Genomic DNA, 21,139 nt, shown 5'->3' on the forward strand with positions numbered 1-21,139 from the left:
AAATCTACGTTTAATTGGGGTTCCTGAGGGTGCCGAAAGGGACAGAGGTCCAGAATGTGTATTTGAACAAATCATAGCTGAGAACTTCCCTAACTTGGGAAGGGAAACAGGCATTCAGATCCAGGAGATAGAGATCCCCCCCTAAAATCAATAAAACCCGCTCAACACCTCAAAATTTAATAGTGACGCTTGCAAATTCTAAAGATAAAGAAAAGATCCTTAAAGCAGCAAGAGACAAGAAATCCCTAAATTTTATGGGGAGAAGCATTAGGATAACAGCAGACCTCTCCACAGAGACCTGGCAGGCCAGAAAGGGCTGACAGGTTATATTAAGGTCCTAAATGAGAAGAACCTGCAGCCAAGAATACTTTATCCAGCAAGGCTCTCATTCAGAATAGAAAGAGAGGTAAAGAGCTTCCAAGATAGGCAGAAACTGAAAGAATATGTGACCACCAAACCAGCTCTGCAAGAAATATTAAGGGGGACTCCGTAAAAGAAAGAGGAAGTCCAGGGAAACAATCCACAACAACAGGAACTGAATAGGTATCATGATGACACTAAATTCATATCTTTCAATAGTAATTCTGAACGTGAACGGGCTTAATGACCCCATCAAAAGGCGCAGGGTTTCAGACTGGATAAAAAAGCAAGACCCATCTCTTTGCTGTCTACAAGAGACTAATTTTAGATGTAAGGACACCTACAGCCTGAAAATAAAAGGTTGGGAACCATTTACCATTCAAATGATCCTCAAAAGAAAGCAGGGGTAGCCATCCTTATACCAGATAAATTAAAGTTTATCCCAAAGACTGAAATAAGAGATGAAGAGGAACACCATATCATTCTTAAAGGATCTATCCAACAAGAGGACCTAACAATCATCAATATATATGCCCCGAATATGGGAACTGCCAAATATATCAATCAATTAATAACCAAAGTGAAGACATACTTAGATAATAATACACTTATACTTGGTGACTTGTGACTTGAATGTAGCCCTTTCTACAATCGACAGGCATTCTAAGCACAACATCTCCAAAGAAACAAGAGCTTTAAATGATACACTGGACCAGATGGATTTCACAGATATTTACAGAACTTTACATCCAAATGCAACTGAATACACATTCTTCTCAAATGCACATGGAACTTTCTCCAGAATAGACCACATACTGGGTCACAAATCAGGTCTTAACTGAAAAGATTGGAATTGTCACCTGCATATTTTCAGACCATAATGCTTTGAAATTAGAACTAAATCAAAAGAAGAAGTTTGGAAGGATTTCAAACACATGGAGGTTAAGGACCATCCTGCCAAAAGATGAAAGGGTCAACCAGGAAATTAGGGAAGAATTAAAAAGATTCATGGAAACATGAGAATTAGGGAAGAGAATGAAGAGAGAATGAACAAATGAGAATGAGGATACAACCATTCAAAATATTTGGGATACAGCAAAAGCAGTCCTGAGGGGGAAATACATCACAATACAAGCATCCATCTAAAAACTGGAAAGAACTCAAATACACAATCTAACCTTGCACCTAAAGGAGCTGGAGAAAAAACAGCAAACAGATCCTACACCCAGCAGAAAAAGAGAGTTAATAAAGATTGAAGCAGAACCCAATGAAATAGATACCAGAAGAACTGTGGAACAGACCAACAAAACCAGGAGTTGGTTCTTTGAAAGAAATAATAAGATAGATAAACCAGCCTTATTAAAAAGAAGAGAGAAAAGACTCAAATTAATAAAATCATGAATGAGAAAGGAGAGATTATCACCAATACCAAGAAAATACAAACGATCTTAAAAACTTATTATGAGCAGCTTTACACCAATAAATTAGGCAATCTAGAAAAAATGGATGCATTTCTGGAAAACCACAAACTACCAAAACTGGAACAGGAAGAAATAGAAAATCTGAACAGGCCAATAACCAGAGAGGAAATTTAAGCAGTCATCAAAAACCTCCCATACACAAAAGTCCAGGGCCAGATGGCTTCCCAGGGGAATTCTATCAAACGTTTAAAGAAGAAACCATACCTATTCTACTAAAGCTGTTCTGAAGGATAGAAAGGGATGGAATACTTCCAAACTTGTTCTATGAGGCCAGCATCACCTTAATTCCAAAACCAGACAAAGACCCCACCAAAAAAGAGAATTATAGACCAATATCCCTGATGAACATGGATGCAAAAATTCTCAACAAGATACTAGCCAATAGGATCCAACAATACATTAAGAAGATTATTCACCATGACCAAGTGGAATTTATCCCCGGGATGCAAGGTTGATTCAACACTCGTAATCAATGTGATTGATCATATCAGCAAGAGAAAAAACAAGAACCATAGGATCCTCTCAATAGATGCAGAGAAAGCATTTGACAAAATACAGCATCCATTCCTGATCAAAACTCTTCAGAGTGTAGGGATAGAGGGAACATTCCTCAGCATCTTAAAAGCCATCTAGGAAAAGCCCACAGCAAATATCAATCTCAATGGGGAAGCACTGGGAGCCTTTCCCCTAAGATCAGGAACAAGACAGGGATGTCCATCCTTACTGCTATTCAACATAATACTAGAAGTCTTAGCCTCAGCAATCAGGCAGAAAAAGAAATAAAAGTCATTCAAATCAGCAAAGAAGAAGTTCAACTCTCCCTCTTTGCAGATGACATGATACTGTACATAGAAAATCCCAAAGACTCCACCCCAAGATTGCTAGAACTCATACAGCAATTCGGCAGTGTGGTAGGATACAAAATCAATGCCCAGAAGTCAGTGGCATTTCTATACACTAACAATGAGACTGAAGAAAGAGAAATTAAGGAGTCAATCCCATTTACAATTGCACCCAAAAGCATAAGATACCTAGGAATAGGCCTAACCAAAGTGGCAACGGATCTATACCCTTAAAACTACAGAGCACTCCTGAAAGAAATTGAGGAAGACACAAAGAGATGGAAAAATATTCCATGCTCATGGATTGGAAGAATTAATATTGGGAAAATGTCAATGTTACCCAGGGCAATTTACACATTTAATGCAATCATTATCAAAATACCATGGACTTTCTTCAGAGTTGGAACAAATAATATTCATATTTGTGTGGAATTGAAAAGACCCCGAATAGCCAGGGGAATTTTAAAAAAGAAAACCATACCAGGGGACATCACAATGCCATATTTCAGGTTGTACTACAAAGCTGTGGTCATCAAGACAGTGTGGTACTGGCACAAAAACAGACACATATCAATGGAACAGAAGAGAGAATCCAGAAGTGGACCCTCAACTCTATGGTCAACTAATATTTGACAAAGCAGGAAAGACTACCCAATGGAAAAAAGTCTCTTCAATAAATAGTGCTGGGAAAATTGGACATCCACATGCAGAAGAATGAAACTGGACCATTCTCTTACACCATACACAAAGATAAACTCAAAATGGATGAAACATCTAAATGTGAGACAAGATTCCATCCAAATCCTAGAGGAGAACACAGGCAACACCCTTTTTGAACTTGGCCACAGCAACTTCTTGCAAGATACATCCATGAAGGCAAAAGAAAGAAAAGCAAAAATGAACTATTGGGACTTTATCAAGATAAGAAGCTTCTGCACAGCAAAAGAAACAGTCAACAAAACTAAAAGACAACCTACAGAATGGGAGAAGATATTTGCAAATGACCTCTCAGATAAAGGGCTAGTTTCCAAGATCTCTAAAGAACTTATTAAACTCAACAGCAAAGAAACAAACAATCCAATCATGAAATGGGCAAAAGACATGAAGAGAAATCTCACAGAGGAAGACATAGTCATGGCCAAGAAGTACAAGAGAAAATGCTCTGCATCACTGGCCATCAGGAAAATACAAATCGAAACCACAATGAGATACCACCTCACACCAGTGAGAATGGGGAAAATTAATAAGACAGGGAACCACAAATGTTGGAGAGGATGTGGAGAAAGGGGAAACCTCTTGCACTGTTGGTGGGAATGTGAACTGGTGCAGCCACTCTGGAAAACTGTGTGGAGGTTCCTCAAAGAGTTAAAAATAGATTTGCCCTACGACCCAGCAATTGCACTGTTGGGGATTTACCCCAAAGATACAGATGCAGTGAAACACCAGGACACCTGCACCCCGTGTTGATAGCAGCAATGTCCACAATAGCCAAACTGTGGAAGGAGCCTCGGTGTCCATCGAAAGATGAATGGATAAAGAAGTTGTGGTCTATGTATATAATGGAATATTACTCAGCCATTAGAAATGACAAATACCCACTATTTGCTTCAACGTGGAGAGACCTGGAGGGTTTTGTGTTGAGTGAAATAAGTCAATCAGAAAAGGACAAACATTATATGGTCTCATTCATTTGGGGAATATAAAAATTAGTGAAAGGGAATAAAGGGAAAGGAGAGAAAGTGAGTGAAAATATCAGTGAGGGTGACAAAACATGAGAGACACCTAACTCTGGGAAACGAACAAGGGGTAGTGGAAGGGGAAGTGGGCGGGGGTTGGAGTGACTGGGTGATGGGCACTGAGGGGGGCACTTGGCAGGATGAGCACTGGGTGTTATGCTATATGTTAGCAAATTGAACTCCAATAAAAAAAATGAAAAAATTGCTTAAGTCACTCAGCAGCACCTTAGAAGGGTTAAGGACTTACATTGACTCTTTCCTTTGCAAAAAGTAAAGGATGGTGCAAAGGAAGTTAGCACTTTTGGACTGTTCCTAGCCTAGACTCTCTTTTCTGTCTTGTAATGGAAATCTCTCATCTTATCCTCTCACTCAGCATACAGGATCTTCAGAGAAACCTAAATACAACTGGGTCAGAATGGTAATTATTTTCTTTGGCTGATGGCACAAACGAGAAAACATTTGGGAAAGTGCTGAAAACTGAGTCAAAAGAGAAAGTCTGATTATTGACCAAGTCAACAGCATCAGGGTATGACTTATTAGAGTCTTCAGTGAATCTTAAAAGGGAAGAAGCTGCTCCTTTGGGAAGTTGGCTAAGGATAGATATGATAAATGACATAGTGGGTTGAAGCATTACCCCCACAATCATGTCCTCCTAGAACTTTGTAATGGGTCATGATTTGGAAATAGGGTCTTTGCTGATATAATTACTTTAAGATGAGTTCATTTTGGATTAGGATGAGCCAAATCCAGTGACTGCTGTCCCCATAAGAAGAGAAGACATAAAATAGTATACACACAGGATTAATGGCCATGTGAAGTCATAGGCAGAAGTGGAGTGACCTAACTATAAGACAAAGAATACAGAGGATTGCTGAGGATCACCAGAAACTAAAAAGAGGCAAGGAGGGACTCTTCACCAGAGCTTTCAGAGAGGGCATAGCCTGCTTGATTTCATACTTCTATCCTCTAGAATTCATTTTAAGCAACCCACCATGTGGCATTTTGTTATGGTAGCTCTAGGAATCTAATACACATGGACACCTAGGAAGAAGAAAAACAGAAATATCCTGCCCCCCCCAATTCAGAAAGTGTACTTTCCCAAAGAAAGTATTGGGGGAAGTAGTGTGGGGAGGTAGGAGCAAGTAAGGGAGTGGCAGGTAGAGAGCCTTATGAAGGAAAGAAATTTTTATTTGTCAGGTGACTATAATATTCCAAACTCTGTATCTGTCAGTTTACATGTGTTTGCTCTCTTGATCCTCACCACAATTCTGTGATAGGAGTTTGATACTATTTGCAAATAGAGGCTTAGCTGGCCTAGGCTGGGCATCTGGCTCAAAACCACAAATTAAGAAACCACAGAATCAGGAAGAAAACTGCTGCTTTCTGATTCCTATGCAGGTATTCCTTCCTCTTAAGCCTGTAATTAAATAGCCCTTCAAGCATATAGTAAATACTTCTTCCTTTGAGACTTTTAAAACCAGTCAGGACACAGTAATAGGCAACTCTCAGGAGGAATTGTCCTCTCTGGGCAGAGAGATGAAATTGGATACCTTGATAGATCTTTTCCAAGTCTAATTACTCTCACTCTTTGTAAGGTATAGGCTAAATGCAAAGTTCATTATCATTTTATTCTGAGTTAACTGAAAAACAAGACTGATTGACATTTTGGAGATATTCAACATTTATATGTGATAAATTTAGGAGACTTTAAATACATATAAAAAATCTTTTCTTAGGATGGCTTCTACTGTTTTTTTTTTTTGTTGTTTGTTTGTTTGTTTGTTTTATAGTGAAATGCTCTATACAAAAACAGATGCTTCTGAAAATACCGTGCTGCTGCTCTTCCAAAGCTAATGACCTTGGTGTCCTCAGGGCCATATAGGCACTATGCAGCCTTCCTCACCTGGAGGAGAAATGAATACTGTGCTTCTTACCTAAATTCCTCTGTGTTCACATTCACATTCTGGCTCATTCTCTTTGCCTTTCAAATGTACGGATTCTGACCTCTATTCACAATGGATAATAAGAATACTATAAATTATGATTATAGTTGAAAAAAACTTCATGTACTTTGTTTCATCCAATGCACAGTGCAGCATGTAGTATTCATATTTCAAAAAATGAAGAGCATCCAACAATGAAAGTCACTTTGCACAAAAGCACAGATGATGGGGGTCAGGGTTGGATTCATAGCTGTGTAATGTTATTTCAGTACTTCAAAACAAAATTATCCCTCAGTTTTAACCAGGAGAAGTTTGATGTTACTATGCCAACAAACAAACAACAACAAAAACTTGGTAAAATTATAAAGGCTGAAAGGCTTGTTTCTTTTCCTTCCTTGGTGTCTTAGCATGTAGAGCTTCTGTGAGAGGAGACGCTTCCCAAGAATAGGTACTTATCCTAACAATTACTCTATAAAGGAGACATATATTTCTCATCTGTTCAGATAATGCTATTTGCAAAAATAAGTTTTGTTCACCTACATTAAATAACTCTCCTTAATATCACTAATTCCTGAATACCTGAAATATATTTTCTTCTTGAGACTTTTTTAAAAAGATTTTATTTATTTATTCATGAGAGACACAGAGAGAGAGAGAGAGAGAAAGGCAGAGACACAGGCAGAAGGAGAAACAGGCTCCATGCAGGGAGCCTGATGTGAGACTCGATCCCGGGGCTCCAGGATCATGCACTAAACCGCTAAGCCACCCAGGGATTCCTAATTCTTGAGACTTTTTAAAGCCAGTATAGTGAGTTGTAAAATTGGCATCCTCACCCTATCCCTCACCTTGGCATATATAAAATATATATATATCGGAAATTAGTATGTGAGTATAGTTCATATGTGATTTAGATGCTAACTTCTATTTCTAAACACTAGAACATGAAGCCCTTACCTAGGAGTGAGTGGCATACTTTCTGTGCTGACCCAAAAAATTCTCTCAAGACGAAGAAAAGTCAAGACCGCATCCCATGAATATCCATGTTTTCTCTCCTTTGCTTTCTAATGCCAAGTTATCTAGTCCTATCTTTTCTACTGCCTGAATATAAGTAAAATACACTAGTTCTTTGTGTCTTGTCTGTCTCCACACTCATTCAAGCCACCGCCTCTCATTCAGACATTGAAACTTGTCTGTAGACCCCTCCCCATTTGTCATCCACTCTCCACAGTGCTGTCAGCACAGTGTCTCTAAAGCCCAAATATGATCACATCAATCAGTTGGTTAAAGCCTTTTAATAGTTTCCAGGTGCTTTCAAAATAAAGCCCATATTCCATGGTGTGCAGGCCTCCTCAGGATCTGACCCCAGACCTACCTCCCTCTTTTCCTTCCTCTCTTGCTTGCCTCTTCCCTCTCCTCCCTCTCACATATACAGTGTCACTTGTTGCCCATATACACTGTATATATACACTCTTTCCTCTCCTCACATGTACACTGTATCACTTGTTGCCCTAGCCATACTGAACTATTTTCAGTTCAAAGAAGGCTATGAGGGATCCCTGGGTGGCACAGCGGTTTGGTGCCTGCCTTTGGCCCAGGGCGCGATCCTGGAGACCCGGGATCGAATCCCACGTCGGGCTCCCGGTGCATGGAGCCTGCTTCTCCCTCTGCCTATGTGTCTGCCTCTCTCTCTCTCTCTCTCTCTGTGACTATCATAAATAAATAAAAATAAAAACAAAAACAAAAAAAAAACAAGGCTATGAGTTTTCAGATCTCTAGACTTACATACCTACTGATTTCCTTGCCTGAAATATTTGACCAACTATAAAATTTTCCAATTGTTCTTTATGTTTTAGTAGAGAGAACATTTCCTCTATGCATCATCCTCTAAGTAGTGATTCCAACCCTGACTCCTGCTACACTATGAAGCATTACCTGATTGTCCTCCTTTTCTGTCCCATACAATCTTAATTACTACAGTGGTTGCCTCTTACCATAATTACCTGTGGATTATATTGTAATAATCTAAATTATAGAGACATATCTTGCTCTTTTGTCCCTTGTACTAACGGGAAGGCACTCATTAAATATTTCATAGATGTATCAATGAATGAATGAATGCATGAATGCATAGGTAGAGAAGTGACATTTCTCAGGCACAAAATGTTTGATGTTATAAACTTACTGAAAAAGACATACACCTTAAATTCTGTATAATTTTGTACTCTGCACAGAAAAAAAAAAACCCTTATGCTTATATTCTTTTAACTAGATCTCTCTAGTTATTTTTTTAATTGGATTCTCTTTCACAATTCTGTCCATCCACCCTAATACCATTCTTCTAATCTCTGTACAATTATGGGGAAAAAAATCCTCTGAAGCTGGGAGGCTATTTGAATAGGAGAGGCTCTTATTACATAGATGAGGTTAGATTGTTTGAGAGGAGCCATTTGCTCAACCGGAGTCTAGATGCTGCCAAAGTTTGATGGATATGGTCAAAGGAGTCCCTGGCACTTCAAAAGGTCAGAGAAGTTAGGCATGACCAAACTGTTCACAGATGGCTGAGGCTGTCAGCATTATTTGAAATAATCTATCCTGAAGATACTGGAGTTGAATTTGCCTGTTGAGCCATAGGGAGTTCTGTGTTCATAATAACTTCTGTGTCACTCATGGCCTCTTCTTGCCCCACACATCTCTGTGAAGACACTCACGTGTTCACTTGCCAACCCACCTAGACCTTTTCAGTAATCTTATGGGATAAGTCTAGCTTATAAAAACCTCAACTTCTCAATTTGAGTAAAGGTCATCAAGAAAGAAGCCTGTCAGTATTTAAAATCTTTGCTTTTTTTTTTTTTTTGCACAGTCTTTCTAGGCTGAAGAGACAGAATTGAATAAAAATCCATGACTTGTTTGACTTGAATCTAAACATGAATGAAAATAAACTCTTTACATTATTTAATTAATTCATTCAACATTTATGTACTAAGTGCTTTCTCTATCTCAGATTCTGGGCCAGACACTAGAATTATAGAGAAATACTAGACACAGCCCCTTCCCTTGATTATCAGTCTGGGTGCGATTGGGGTAGGCAGGTAAATATTAGGAAACTAACTATTCAACACCATAGTGAGTTATTATAGTTATTGGAACTACTTTATTTATTTAATCAATAAAGCATTCCACAGTATGTAATAGGGGTTGGGCTCTGTGTTGGATAGTGATATGTACAGATTATTAATAAAACATTTGTGCCCTCAAGGAACTTTCAACTCTCAGAACAAAAAAAGACAATAAAATAAACATTGATATTACAAAGAGAAATATACCACGAAGGAAGGGATTCTAGAGTACCTATTGCTGATCCATCTTATCTCTGTGTTAATTCTCTCTTACACATTAAACTGATTTGATGACTCTACTCATTGGCAAGCCACGTTTTGCTCATCCCATCTACACAAGGCAAAGGGAAACAAGAAAAGATCAAAATGTGGACTGGATTTCAGGAGTTCTGGATTATGCTCTCCACTTGTTCCCTAAACACCTGCGTGGCTTTGGAGAGCAACTTCAGTGGAGAGCCCTTCAATGTTTTTGAGGCTGGTGTTCAGGAGCAGAATGCCATTTTCTGGAGGGAATTGATGAGAATAAGCAAAGATGACTGAACTAGGTTATGGATACAATATGGGCTACCCTAGTGAGTCTAAGACCCTGCTGTAGATCAGTATTACTAGATAGCTCCTTAAAAACAGAGATACTTAGTACACCTCAGGAGTATCAGTATCTGTGGTTCAGTATCTGTGCTGGTGCAGTATCTGTGCTGACATCAAGAATCTTTATCGAATACATTTCTCAGGTAATTCTGATGTATCACTTGCTTAAAATTACCAGACTCCAGTATGGGGCTTTTGAGGGTTTTTAAAAAATATTTATTTGAGAGAGAGAGAGAGAGAGAGAGCGAGCATGCATTTGTTTGTGCTTAGAGAGTGGGCAGAGGGAGGAGAAAGAGTCTCAAGGAGATTACATGCTGAGCACAGAGTCTGACATGGGGCTGGATCTCAGGACCTTGAGACAGCAACCTAAACTCAAAACCAAGAGTCAGACACTCAACCAACTGCACCACCCAGGTGCCTCAGCAACCTCCAGGTTTAACACCAAACTCTGGCATGACATCAAAGGCCTTCACAATCTGCCTCCAACCTACCTTCCCAGAGGTCTTTTGTCACAGCTGTGCCATCATCTTATTCCAGCACTCATGAACAACCTGCACTCCAGGCTTACTTTTACTTTCTACTGCTTTTATATATGCTTTTACTGTCTTCTTCCTTTGAGACACATCAAACTATGGTTCCTCCTTTCCAGACTTAACTTACATTTCTTTTATCTGAGAAGTCATTTTCGACTTCCTAGGCCATCTTTAACTGCTTCCTTCTGTATGCGTTATTTAAATCTGGATTCATAAACATGTATGTCTCCCAACAGATCAGAAGCACCGTAACTATCTTAATTTATCTCTATATCAAAATGCTAATGATTATTCTGACAATATAATAGATACTCAATAAGTGATTACTAGGTGCATGAATAAAATTTGGGAGTAGATGAGCTGTTACCAAAATTAGGGCATAACATCAGGAATTTAGTTAGGCATAGGACTGCTTTAAGTATCAATCTTGGAGAAAACTATCTTGGATAGTTTTTTTTGTTTATTTGTTTTGTTTTGTTTTTAATATATACAGTGTAGAACATTTAGTAAGATATGGATCAAAGAAGATTTAATAAAAAGTTTATCTGATGTTGTGCTATCTCAACCCAACTAATGCTTTGCAAACATAACCTATTCTATGTAGTATTGTTCCAGATCCTGGGCTAGGCTAGTTGTATAAGTGGTAGTCAAATGGCCCCAGAAAGTGGAGTAGGGAGAAAATTAGTACAGGGAGACAGTCAGGTAATTAAATGGAAAATGTATCATCCATATTTGAAAGTTTTCCTAAATTCTTATTGAATATTTTTCCTCATCTCCTTTCTCAGCTAGGTTTGGGCTGCATCCTTCCCCTCCATAAAATATCTTCTAACACTAGGATAAATATAAAATTCATCATAGTCTTTCATAAGAGAATCTTGTGTCTAGGTAATTGTGGACTCCATGGTGTCTCTGGAATAATATATAGCAAAGAACAGATATTAGCTTTATGTGGGGCTAAGTCATTTTTTAAAAAGTATTTCATGTAGTGAGGTTAAGAGAAAATGAACAAATTGATGAAAATGACCAAAATGAACTAATTAATACCCAAAGCCAACAAAGCGTCAAGTGACAGGCCAAATATTCAGCAGAATCATTCCCAGAATAACAGAACCACTTTTTAAAATGATATATACTTGGGGCACCTGGGTGGCTCAGTTGATTGAGTGTCCAATTCTTGGTTTAGGCTCAGGTTGTGATCTCAGGGTACTAGGATCAAACTTGCATTGGGCTCCATGTTCAGCAGGGAGTCTGCTTGAGGATTCTCTCACTCTCTCTCCCTCCGCCCCTGCTTGTGCACTCTTTCTTTCTCTTTCTAAAATACATACATACATACATATGTACATAAATAAAATCTTAAAAATAAATAAAATGATATGTACTTAAATAGCACATTCACTCTAGATTTGTGCAAACATATAGACGTATCAAAGAGAGAAGGACTGCCTGAGAGGCAGGGGGTCTAGGCATGCATTCTAAGACTACTGACAGAATTTTGTACAAAATTAAGTTCTCTGGTTAAATACTGACTATCTTCTTTATTGCTAACTCTGGCTCTTCTTTCCTTTATCACCACTCTAGGTATTTGTCTCTCCAGAATATATACAATGCATTGCCCACTTTGAATTATTTCTCTTTTCATCCATTAGAAGTTATTATATCTATAAGCTTATGTGGATAAACACATTTCATTTTATAGCTAGTTATGACCAACTTATGATTCAGTATTTGTATTGAAAAGTTGAAAAGTAGCCTCAAAGGGGGAATTGCAGTTGATCAGCAATGTCTGTTCTGGGTGCAAGACATAAGGAAGGGTGGTTCATGTTCTAGATACTTGCCATCCCGGACACACACTTTTTATATATATTTACTCTATAGCTTAAACCTTTGTTAAATTCAGTTTTGGAACCAAAATCACAGATTGGGAAAAATCACATTTACCTTGTTACTAACTGCTATTGAATTCAAAAGGTTGCAAAAAGAAAAAAAAAAAAGTCATTGATTCAATCAAGCATTTGATGTGGGCATAAGTGAAAAATGCAATTTTATAAAATCTTAAAAATCAGGTAGCGTGTGAAGAAAGGTTTCACATTTCCAAATGCATTATGAAGATAATGGGAGCTTTAGGTAGTTCTAAAAAAAAGAATGAAGCAAAAAGAGGGGTTTTTTTTATAATAAAATAAAAAGTAGAAGGTTTTGTGAGTTGAACCATATCATTTTCTACTAAAAGGGACTGAATGAGCACAAAATCTTGATGCAATCCTGTGACACTTTTTGTGAGCATAGTTTTTTAAATCATTATTATGTTGTTTTCTAGTAATTTTTAAAGATAATTATCAGTAAACAATAGTGATCCTTTATTCTTGCAGAGAAATATGAAACATAGTTAGAATTAATGTAGGTAGTGAATTAATACTTCTAAATGAAAACATAACCAATAAGCATGCCTTGGTAAGATTATTTAAAATGGATCTCAAAGTTTTCATGTCTTGTTCATTCATTTATTCCTTTTGTAATATGAATAGACATGCTAGATTTCACATTTGATAGAAAATATTTTGATATATATTGTTTTTACTTAAACAGTAGCCCTGCAAATACATATTAGAAATTCACTCATTTTGCAGGTGAGTAACAAGGAGATCCTGATATATTCTGATTCCTCAGCAAATATAGGAGGTGAGCCTTGACCCGGACCTTTTGATTCTGAAGTCCAAACATTATCCATCCCACACTGCTTTTCGGAGTATTTAACCACACACATATCTCAGAAAGTAGATTTTCTTAACATAAAACCCTAGAAAATTCATTGTAATTTGTCTATACATGACAAGTCTTTAGGATGTAATTAAATTGTACTGTTTGTTTTCAACAATTGAAACAGTAGAATTGAAGATGGGTGAAGCTTTTATTAAATGTCTCTTGTTAATTCATAATATGTTAAAACTAGTAGAAATATACCATGTGATTCAAACACGATTTTTTCCATAATTTTATCTTACAAATAAGGTGTATCTAAATTCTGTTCCTTTTGAGGCTTCCCTGTCTCCCAGTCCTGCTAGCTGTGTTCCCCAGACACAGGGCCAGCTAACTCCCCCTTTATGCTTAGCTCCATTTTTCTGTCTTGAACCATTCGAGTCCTTAGTAAGGAAATTAAAATAGCCCTAGTAAAGTAATCCTGATAATGTAGCATCAAGGCATCCTTTTAGAGGGGAAATGTCGTATGTAGTAGAATTCAATAAATGAGTTTAAATACCAACTTGCCTCTTAGAAACTGTGTATCTTTGGACAAGTTATTTTTATCTCATGAACTCTATTCCCCTCTAATGTAACTCACATGTAAAGTTAAGAAGATATCACACATCAAGAACTCAATAATGTTAGTTGTCTCCTCCAGGTCTTTGGACCATAATTTTCAAACAGAATTTCTCTTCAATAACTCCATGTATGGGATATAAAGGAGCCTCAGTAGCATTCCAGAGCAGAACTCTCTAGAATTTCTACATGAAACCCGTGTCCCACTGCCTCCTATACATCTCAGGTGTGTTCTGCCCAAAATTCTGCCAGTTGGATGCCTCTGTGTCCTCAGACCATAGGTAGGGCCCAAGGCAAGAAAGAGCTGAGAATCTCCTTCCTTTGAAGGAAATCTCATGTTGTGGGAGCATTATAAGCAAAAGGAAGAGTGGCCTGAGGTGAGGTTAGGCAAGTTGGCAGCAGCAAGGTTATATAGCAGTCAAAGAAAGGAATTCAGATTTTATTTTGAGAGCAGTGAGAAGCCATGGTAGGTTTTAAGCAAGAGATGAGATTTGATGAAATTCTTCTTGTTGTTCATATGACTTGGGTCGATGCATTCAAATGTTTCAAGCCTCAGTTTCCAAATCATGGGAAAGAGATGCCAACATCCCAGCAACTTAACAGGAGATATATGCAGGAAGACTTTGCAACTTGTAAATTCATGCAAACAAATATAATGGTAGTAGTTACTAGAAGTCATCTCTGGCAAAATATTATAAACCTGAAAACAGAAAGAAAATGGATTCCTTGATTATTTGTTTTCATTTCACTGTCTTTTATATCACATGAGGTTGAGAGGAATAGATTACTTCCACTTTGGACATTCCTTATCTGTGGAATGGAACAGAGAACTAACTCACCCAGAACATCTGTGGATTGGAGCTAGCACTGGACACAGGACCCAACAGACTTTGTAGAATGTAAAAATGGCCATTTCTTTTTTTTTTTAAGATTTTTAAAATTTATTTATTCATGAGAAGCAGAGACACAGGCAGAGGGAGAAGCAGGCTCCATGCAGGGAGCCCAACGTGGGACTCGATCCCGGGTCTCCAGGATCAGGCCCTGGGCTGAAGGCGGCGCTAAGCCGCTGAGCCACCCGGGCTGCCCAAAATGGCCATTTCTCAGAAGCTACTGAATGAATATAAGTTTCCTCTTTGTTGCCACTACTTGGAGATAGAACAGAGAAGAGATTTCTTCATCAACATCTGTGGTTTTTCTCTATCATCATTTATTTATACATCCCTCAAATCCTCTGATTTCTCATATGTAAAAAGAGGACGACTAATGATAGACAATATCTATATGAACATTTAAGCATATTCCAAGAATTATACTAATAATCTACTTGTATTATCTTGCTTAAGTTTTCCAGTGTCCTCTAATATATTAGAGGTATTATAATTGCATACCTTTTACAGATGAGGGATTGGAAGGTCATGAACCAGCGCAGGTCACACCACTAAGAGATATCAGAGCTGGACTTGAACTCAGCTCTCTTTGACTTGAAAGTCAAAGTTCTGAACACCAGACTGCCACCAGCCACAGTTCCAGTGAAGATGAAAGGTAAGAGCATATGTCAAATGTTCTAGCGCTGTGTTATGTGGTATCCAGCTTCTCCAGATTCTTGGAGGCTATCTTTTTTCCTTTTGATGTTTCCTGATTCCTATGGCCAGACAGACAGTTCAGCTGTCTAGCTAAATTTCTCTTGCAAGAGTATCTAATAGACAAACTATAAACAGATAAGAGAATCCCCACTTCCATGGTATCCCATTAGTGTAGCTTGAATTCACAAGAGGCATGTAGTATAGTGGTGGTGAGCAGGCTCTGGGGCCAGACTTCTGCTATTGAATCCTGGCTCTATATCTTATTGTGTGATCTTTCTTATTTAAGTTCTCTGTGCCCAGGTATAACAATAAGAGCATCTATCTCATAACGTTCTTATGAGGATTCAAAAATCTTAGTATAGTGATTGACACATAGCTATTTCTCAACAAATATTAACTACTAACATAGCTATTTTTTTCTGTGATACAATTGCTGTTCTAGCAGTTCCAGTCTCAAGTTTGAAAGCAATAAATTATTTCTTCCAGGCTCTCTTGATCCATGGTTAATCCTCAATGCCATAAACTTAAAATCTCACCTGTTGAATTATTCTCCTTCTGTGACCCAAATTTGCATGATCTCCAGCCGTATGATAAATAGTCATTCCATAAACATTGATTTTATGTACCAGACTGAATGACAGGTGCTAAGAAAAGATGTGTTTCTGCTTTCAAGAGGTATAGGGTTTACTGAATGTGGGGTTTAATTCTTGGTCCAGCCCTCTGTGAAGGGAACTATGGCACTGAGTGGTAGTTGCAGTAGTTTCCCTTCAGACTCTCTGTTGGAGAGTCCCCTTTCTATCTTTCCATATCTCAGGCTATCTCACAGGTTAAGTCAGGCAAAGAATAAATGAAAGTTTTTATTGGTGCTGTGGATTAGGCCACCTGATAATGTGAAAATAAACCAGATTATGGTGTAAAAGTTCTGAGTTCAAATCTTAGCTCTACTACTGAGGAGCTGTGGCCTTGGATCAGTTATTTCACTTCTTTGGGGATTTATCATCTATAAAGGGAAGATTTCATGAAATGAGGCAGTTATCTCACTAACAGAGATTTTGAGAAGATAAGCCATGGCACATGTAAAGCCCCCCATAGAGTTCCTGACCCAAAGTGGGGGCTCAGCCTATGCCAGCTGGAGGTCGCTGCAGAAAGGCAGTGATAGCCATGCTCGTAGGAGGAGAGGCTGGGGCTGCAGCAGCAAATGTGGTAGCAACTTCTTCTCTTTGTTTGTTCAGATGCTGCCTTTAGAATCATAATGGATTATTTTAAAATTCAAAGTCCATTCTAGAGATAAAGAAAAATGATAGTGGGCTTCCCTGTAATTAATGGCATTTTTTAGCATTTCAGTCTGATTATAAATAGAATGTAAGACGCCTTCTGTGGTGAATAACGTGTCTTTCTAGTTTTCTAGATTTATGAATTTAGCCCATATGAAATTAATTATTGTGGGTGTATTACATGGATGTGAAACATCTGGAATAATAGGATTTTATTGTTAATAGACCTCTCAGGAGCTCATGACAAACATCCTTATAATAGCAACATATGCTGCTAGTTTAATGAGAACCATCACTGACAATTAATGGTTCTTGTGCTTTCAGTAAATTACACATTTTCAAATTTTATATTCTTTATTTTCATCCTTATGGTTTCGGTTTGTAACTTGTGTGAAATTAAACCCAGAGCTCCTCAAAGAGGAAGAAAATGTTTATTAAATGTGTACTATGTGCCAAGCACTGTGTTATATATTTTCAGTATGTGAGTTTACATGAACATGTAATTCTTTTGAGCCTCAAAGCAATTAGGCATCCCTTTATTTACAAACAAGAAGACAGAGGCATGGTGAGATTAATAACTTAGCAATGTGGGCACCCAAACAAGAATTAGAGGTTGAGCTTATCTCTTCTTTCATTCATTAGAATAATAAAAAAATAGTTTGTTGTGGCAATGATTCCCTTTTCTATAAATCAAATTTCAGCTTTCAAAAGGCTCTTCACTTATACACACAAGAGACTTCTAGTGATCCCTGGGTCATACTGAGCTTAAACTGATGTGTGCAAGGAATTCACAAAGAAATCTGTGGATTTAAAGTTTTGACATATACTGGGACCTAATTTGTGCATAATGTAAAGTCAAAAGTCATGGGTACACCCAGGAGGAGAATATGCCATTTTTCCTTATTCTCTTGGTACAAGGAAAGAGAATTTTTATTGAGCACTGACTATGCATAAACCATATGCTGGCATTGGATAATCTAGTGCTCTGAAGAAGAGTGTTCTTCCTAGATCCCAAAGTTCACCCTGCCCTTCTGTTTGCCCCTTTCAGCTAGTTTCAAATATATTGCTGAAGAAAACTAAATGTTATTTATATGTTTTAGTTAAATAACATTAAATTTTGGGAGAAGGTTGCAAAAAGAGAATGTGATATAACAGTCAAATCAGAAAATGTGATTAGAGGAAGGAAAACAAATGGTAGACATACCATTATATCTGCAAGGCAGAGCTAGGCCCCTTCATGTCCTATTAATCTATATTTAGCCATAATTGTCTTTATGTAGATATAGAGGCAAAATTCTTATCCCTGTACCATATTTTGTTGTCTCCAAGGCATGCATGTTTTTGGAAATTATCCTATTTGAATCTTGATTATCACTTTCTCTCCTCACAAAATGTAAGTTCCAGGAGAGCAAATACCTTTTCTGCCTTGTTTTCTGCTGTATACCCGAAGGCAAGAGTCACATAGTTGGCACTGAGTATATATTTATTAAATGAGTGAATGAATGAATAAATGAATGACTACATTTATTTCCACACAGGCTGAATTCAAACTTTATCTTATATTTACTCACATATCATTATTTAAGGAGTGTATGTTGTATACCAGGGTAGGTGTATCTATATAGACTATGTGCCATAGGTATGCTGGTTCTATCCTGTTGCAACACATACTTCATTGCTTCTGCCCTGACTGGTCCCTGAGTCTCTGAGAATCTAGCCTAATAGAAGAATATGTGATTCTTTCCTGATAAAACTTGCCATCTAGATATAGTCTGTGCATTGCTCATGTGCAAGTTTAAGAGCGATACTAGGCACTTTCAGAAACCTAGCACATAGCCCTTATCAGTCCATCACCAGGTGTGACTGTGCTTCCAGATTGTGCTTCCAGGCTGCTATTAGGGCCTCATGTTCTGCTTCTAGTCCTCACTGACAAAGGGATCCTGGTACTATGATCTTTGCCTGCTATGGGCCTGACACCCTCACCTTGCCCTGCCAACTCTTTCCCAGGAGGCTGGGCCCTGCCTCCTGCTTTCTAGCTATTACCTCAGGATCTCTTGGCTGTATAGCTTGGCCAAATTCCATGTGTCCCCAACTGCCATCGTCTGATATTTTGCATTTGACACCTTAGAGGTTGATATCTCATGTCAAACTCAAGTTTATCTCTCAACTTTTCTGAATCTTTCAAATTGAATAGCTGGGACCTTTCTAGCCAACTAGGCCAATGAGTATCCCTCAATTCCATACTGTACTCACTACTGATTCAGACCTATGTAAAGGGGAAAAGATGGATGTAAAGTGTATGCGTTCTTGTTTGTGTTGTATTTGTGTGTATTGAGATCAAATCTAACAGAGCTATTGAATACCCTTGCAAAATAAATTCACCTGGAGACGTAAAGAATGTAATTTGCAAGGCCAATGCAAACAATGTCTACTAATCATGAAATATAAGGTACATCTCACAACACAAGTAGGTATGTTTTTTCTTTAAAGCCTTTCTTTTTTTTTCTAAATATTTTATTTATTTATTCATGATAGACATAGAGAGAGAGAGAGAGGCAGAGACACAGGCAGAGGGAGAAGCAGGCTTCATGCCGGGAGCTCCACGCAGGACTCGATCCCGGGACTCCAGGACGGCGCCCTGGGCCAAAGGCAGGCGCTAAACCACTGAGCCACCCAGGGATCCCCAGTATTTTTTTTTTCTTAAGATGAGCTGACTACAATAAACTGTAGAAAGATCATTTCACTAATGATAGAAATTATTCTATACTGAACTTTTAGCTCAAGATATTCCTATATATTAAGACCAGGGCCCATTTTAAAGCTGTTCTGAATTTTATATTATATTGAGAGACTTACTAAGAGTTGGAGCGGCAAAGATGCCTAATATAAAGTTTGCTAAATATGTTTTCACTATATTGACAGCTTTCCAAAAAGGGAAGAAAACAAGACTATTGAAATGAAGAAAACCAGATTATATTCACCTTGTTATTTCAGAGTGAATAAATCCTTGACATATTCCTATAACCCAGCACCATACCTGGCACCTGGCAAGTGTTCAGTAAATGTTGGTTGAATGAAAGAATGTCAGCAACTGACCTTTGTTCTCATGGGTCATAGATGCTGAGAAAGACCAAGGTCAGAGATAATGAGACTTCACAACCTCATGGCCACCGTGAGAATTATGGAAGTGCTTTAGAAGTGAGTTATTTGAAGCTCAGTGGGGAAAGATTCTTCATCTTTCTAGAACTCTGCTGTCACTTTACAAAGAGAAATAAAAACTTATCTTGATGACAACGGACATTAGGGGATAAAGATGCCAAATACAGTCCAAGTCTGGAGCTCTCAGAGGGCAGTGGGTGAAACAGTTTGAATAACAGAAGAGTCAATCTTTAGAATCCTCCATAGAGGCTCAGAAAGATGTGTAAAGCACTTGGGATTTGATTTTACTTTTCAGGGTTTTCTGCTCTGTTCTGGTATTTGCTGTCACTGAGCAGAACAGAAAGCAACCATGGGAGAATGTTCAGGTTGTATAGTTTTTGCTTTTTTTTTTTTTTTTTTTAAGAAAAGGAAGAAGGTCATGGAAGGCTTTTGGAAGATGCCTTTTTTCTTTTTCTTTTTTTTTTCTGATAAAAATATCTGTACAACATTTTGCAGTGGGATGTAGAACTTGCTCATCTTCCTTAGGGAATAATATACAAAGAATTTGAAGATTTATATACAAAGAATTAATCATGAAAATTCCTCATATTTTCCTAGGGCCATATAAAAGGTGACCTATAAAAAATGATTGATGACATGACCCTTACCTTTTAAAGGAAATAAAAAGGAGGCAGTGTTTATCATGTACCTACCATCTGTCCAACACGATGATTTAGTAGTTGTAACAACCCTGTGAAGCAGATATAATTATCCTTATTTTCAATGGTGAAATTGAGACTTAAGGAAGTTGAAGATGCTTGTGTATTGGCTCTGTGTATCCCACCATGATTGCTGACTCTCCTGGAAATTCTCCTATCCTTACCTCCTATCCTTATGCTTCCTTCCTCTGTGCTATCGCTATACTTTGTATATGCTTTTAACATTATAGCTCTGTATTTGAATTAATTTTGTTTCAAGTTTTGTTCCCCTTTACTAGAGTATAAATCTCTAGGTAATCAGGAATGCAGTTTTCATCTCTATGTTCTTTGCACTAACCAAGGAATGTTTAGTTTTTGAAGTAAATGCCACATCGCTGGTTAGGCATGAAGTGAGAATTTAAATTTAACATTTTGATTCTGAAAGCTCATGTGTTTTTCATTGTACTATGATACCAAAGCTTGAAGATAGACAGAAAGATTAACAAAATTATATTATTAAATACTTCACTTAAGC

General features: G+C 37.8%; 1 protein-coding gene across 1 annotated transcript in view; it reads left to right on the forward strand.

Annotated features, from left to right (window-relative positions):
- TENM4 (teneurin transmembrane protein 4) overlaps window positions 1-21,139 on the forward strand; it is a 2,722,049-nt gene that overhangs the window by 839,601 nt on the left and 1,861,309 nt on the right. The window contains exons 6-7 of the mRNA XM_049099077.1: window positions 13,224-13,275; window positions 15,309-15,453. The gene's annotated coding sequence lies outside the window, so the exon portion shown is untranslated. The remainder of the gene's footprint in view (window positions 1-13,223; window positions 13,276-15,308; window positions 15,454-21,139) is intronic.

This window comes from Canis lupus, chromosome 21, assembly GCF_003254725.2.
Source record: "Canis lupus dingo isolate Sandy chromosome 21, ASM325472v2, whole genome shotgun sequence".
Classification (NCBI taxonomy): domain Eukaryota; kingdom Metazoa; phylum Chordata; class Mammalia; order Carnivora; family Canidae; genus Canis; species Canis lupus.